Genomic DNA, 4,603 nt, shown 5'->3' with positions numbered 1-4,603 from the left:
AGTTGTTGTAGCGATTACAGGAATAATTTTTCCAGCTATTAACTTACTTTGAAAAATAATTAGAACGTATCATCAAAAAGTGAAACAAATTCAATTTACTCTTAATCAAGTAGAGTAATTTTAATTTTATATAAATCAAGTAATACAATTTTATACTAATGGTACTTCAAGGCATCAAGGACATCATAAAAGCATTTTTGCACCCTAGAGCCGACTTAGGCGCATTCACAGGTAACAACCACGACTTCCAAAGATTTTCTTTCGGGTTTTCAAAATTATTAAGCTTTTAGAACACTATAACCACATGTTGCCATGTTAAACCACGGAAATGAATGAACTACACCAATTCATTAAATGGACATCATTGGTTCCCAACAGAAATTCACCTTCTTTGGAAAACTTAAACATAGAAAGCTTGGAAGGCCAAATAACTTTCTTATCTTTTTTCTACCATATATTTTAAGATTATTTTTCCCTCACTCTTTTTTTGCTTTGTATTTGGCGTCCACTATACTGCATATTAACGTTTTTTTTCATTTAAAAGTAAATTTCTGGTTTGTTCCTAATTTTTCAAGCTCCATATGGCTATTGAAGTTTCCAAATAACCAATTGAAACGAACAGATTCCATTCTCACAGTCCTAGGTATTATAATTATCTGTGATGTTCACATTACTATCTTTTAGACACATCATTTTGGTTTGTGAGACATTGCTAATAATACAAGTTCGGTTTATAATCCATTGATTATAAACATAAAAGTTCTGTTTAATCAAACTTTGATTAACTGTTCAACAGTTCTGCTGAAAAATCCATTGGATTAGAGCAAATACACCCATTGCATCTCCTACCCATTACATATGCGCCAAGTAAATAGTGAAAAACTAAACAATTAAAATCACAATACACGATATATTAAAACTGATAAAACTTATTGTGTTTGGGTCAGTGCAATGCTGGATGTATTCAGTGGAATGGCAAAATCGAGGATTACAACACGCACTTATACTATTCGGCTACATGATAAAATTACTTCTAATGAAATTGACGATTTGATTTCCACTGAAATACCTGAAGAAAATGTCGATAAGGGCTTATATGGTATTTTGGTAAAAAAAATGATACATGGACCTTGCGGTGCACTGGATGAAAAATCACCATACATGGCCAAAGGAAGGTGCACAAAGCAATATCCTCGACTTTTAGTACCCAATACAATTACTGGCAATGATGGTTACCCACAATACAGAAAAAGATCTACTGATTATAATGGTAAAACAGCAATAATAAAGAAGCGTAACAGTAGCACCATCGAAGTAGATAACCAGTGGGTTGTTCCATGTTTACCTTTATTATCAAAAACAGTTAATGCAAACATAAATGTTCTAGAATTTTAGAAGGCAGAAATCAGGAATTTTTTTTTAGATAAATGACTTTTGTTTTTTAAATTCTACTAGAGGAGGAGCTTCTCCGACACACTTAAATGTAAAGAAATCTGAATAAGTCTTTTTAAACAATATTGCGATTTTCAACAATTATAACATTTTTCATCAACTCCAGAATTCTTAAAAGGAGGAATAACACGGAGAAACGGTAGCAGAGATTTTGATCCTGTGTACCACCCCCTCCTCCCACACACAAAAAAAACATTGCAACTTATATTAATTTTCTTTTAATGAGATTGTTCATAAAATGCACCTGTTTTTGCCCCCTTTCCTTCACTAGATTCCCAGGACCTTCCTACTTGCCAACTATGGTTAGAAACCCTCCACCCTCAAAAAGAAGATCAAAATAGTGGCAAAATGCGGTCCAGCGCATTCTTGGCACCACGTCTCAACTTACGGTCCCAATGAACACTCTGTGACTTGTCTCAAGTGCCTGCAAGCAGAGAAAGATCAATGAAGCACGTTACTACCAAAGTACCCTATATTTACTACCTAAGAAACAGAAAAAGCTATTTTTACTATAACAAAAATGTACCCATATAAAGCTTAAAAATAATGTTTTTGCTCTTCAGATGAAGTGCCAATGAATCAGATATACACACTTTGATACTGAGCGCGAACATTCATTTAATTATATTGTTGAGGGATTTTCTTGGGGGGGGGGGGCTTAAAGCAATGTTATAACAGGGAAATCTGTCAGTTTTAGGCCTCATAAATTGGTATATATTTATTCTAACGGATAATTGAAATAGCTAAGATAGAAACTTGCTGCCCCACTGATGTAAAAATACAGTAGATACACCAAATTATAAGTTTCCTATGCATAACACAAGCTCTTTTATTATACTTTTTATGCCGATAACTCTACTCGACAAGAGTTGCCAGCGTAAAAAGTTAAACAAAATTGAAGTAAAAAACCAAAATACAAACTATATAATTAAATAAAATATAGCTACAATTTATTTTGCAACCAAACCAAAGCTAATTGTGTGGTATAAAAAAGTTGCTTGATTAGTTTCTTGTGTCATGCTGGCATAATTTGCAATCGAAATTGTATAAGGTTTCAAAGCATCTTAGTTTGTTTCATGAAAGAACCAATCTTCACTTATTGAGTGTGTTCTGAATAATACACAAGTACCAGTCTGTTTTATGGCAAACAATTGAAAAACAAGTATGAAAATGAAAAAAGACAGCTACTTCTGATAGAATATGATAATCTAATACCTTATGACGGTGTATTGGATCGCAACGCGCACTGTAATTTTAAGGTCTGATGTTCGATTCCGCCTGTCGTAAGGAATTCGGTTTTCTTAGTTATTTCAGTCATCCCTATTGTCATATTTTAAGTTGTCAATTTGTTTTTTTTCTGGTTTGGCTCAGCTCAGCTGTGCTTTTAAGTATACTTAAAGTGCGTTGTAGTTGTGTCCCTGTGTCCCGGTCGTCATTTATATTCCCTGTGTCCCGGTCGTCATTTGTGTCCCGGTGTCCTGGTCTTTAGTGTCATCTTATAATGACGTCATATACAAAGCCTTATATACTTGTAATGACTCAATATGCAAACCCACAAACAAAAAAACATGCACACATACAACTTATATTTATATATATATATAGATATAGTTTTCTTTTTTAGTTTTTATTTTTTTAGTTTTGCAGCTTTTTTAGTTTTTTCAGCTTTTTTTTCTTTTTATTTTTCCCCTTTTGTATTTTTTTCCTTTTTTTTAGTTTTTTTCTTTTTAGGTTTTTTTCTTTTTTTAGCTTCTTTTCTTTTTCGTTTTTTAGGATACGATCGTCCTTTCAACGTCGGGAGAAATTTGGCAACGTGCATTCAATTCAGAATTTCTATCACTAATGAAGTACAGTTGTAAAAATTTATGATTCTTGCCTGAGAATGGTAGAAGGGACCCTGGTCTATGATAAATCTGCTCTTTTACTTTGAAAGTAGGCATAAATTGATCTTGATTTTCGATCTGGGCACCAAACGACGTAATTTGGAAACATGAGTTATATTTTCTGATGTTTAACAAAAAACGCTCGGCACGCTTTCTTTTCATAATTTCTCTATTAGCCTGTGATTCCTCGGCACACTTTCGTTTCATACTTTTTTTATTAGCCGTAAGCCTGTTTTCACGCTGTTGTTGTGATTCCTCGGCACGCTTTCTTTTTATACTTTCTCTATTAGCCGTAGGCCTTTTGCATTGTACTTATAATGACGTCATATACAAAGTCTTTGACGTCATAAAAAAACATGACGCGAGTCGACAAACAGCTACATGACGGCATAATGCTCAATCCTTAAAATGACGTCAGTTGACAAACATGCATGACGTCAGTCAACACACAACACACAAACAACTTATTTATATATATATAGATATTGGATCGGGACGCGCACTAAAATTCTAGGATCTGACAACTTTTTAGCTTTATTTTTAGTTTTTAAAGTTTTTTCTTTTTAGGTTTTTTCGTTTTTTACATTTTTTTGTTTTTTTTTAGCTTTTTTTAGTTTTTTTGGAAACGATCGTCCTTTCAACGTAGGGAGAAATATTGCAACGCGCATTCAATTCAGAATTTCTGTTACTGATGAAGTACAGTTGTAAAAATTTATGATTCTTACTTGAGAATGGTAGAAGGGACCCTGATCTATGATAAATTTTCCCTTTCACTTTGAAAGTAGGCACAAATTGATCTTGATTTTCGATCTGGGCACCAAACAACGTCATTTGGAAACATGAGTTATATTTTCTCATGTTTAACAAAAACGCTTAGATTCTGACGCAGTTCCAGTAAGCAAAGTCTTCAATGGCTCTGGAGGTGCAGCCAGTTGAGGAAGTTTAACTTTTCATGAGGCAAAACACATTCCCATTGTTTCACCATTAAATTTTAAGGCCTTGCAATAGGGACAAATTTTAGATATAGTCCCCATTGGAACACATCTACTCAAGCTATAATCATCGACTAGGCTGTACCTGAATGCCAAGCAAAAATTGTCAGGTTGCTCTTGTGATTCCTCGGCACGCTTTCTTTTGGTGATTTCTCTTTGAGACACAAGCCTGTTTTCACGCTGTTGTTGTGATTCCTCGGCATGCTTTCTTTTTGTACTTTCTCTTTTAGCCACAAGCCTGTTTTCATGCTGTTGTTGTAATTCCTCGGCACGCTT

This window comes from Artemia franciscana, chromosome 14 (genome assembly GCF_032884065.1).
Source record: "Artemia franciscana chromosome 14, ASM3288406v1, whole genome shotgun sequence".
Taxonomy (NCBI): Eukaryota; Metazoa; Arthropoda; class Branchiopoda; order Anostraca; family Artemiidae; genus Artemia; species Artemia franciscana.
The sequence above is the reverse complement of the archived record's forward strand: the minus strand, read 5'-3'. Positions refer to the sequence as shown.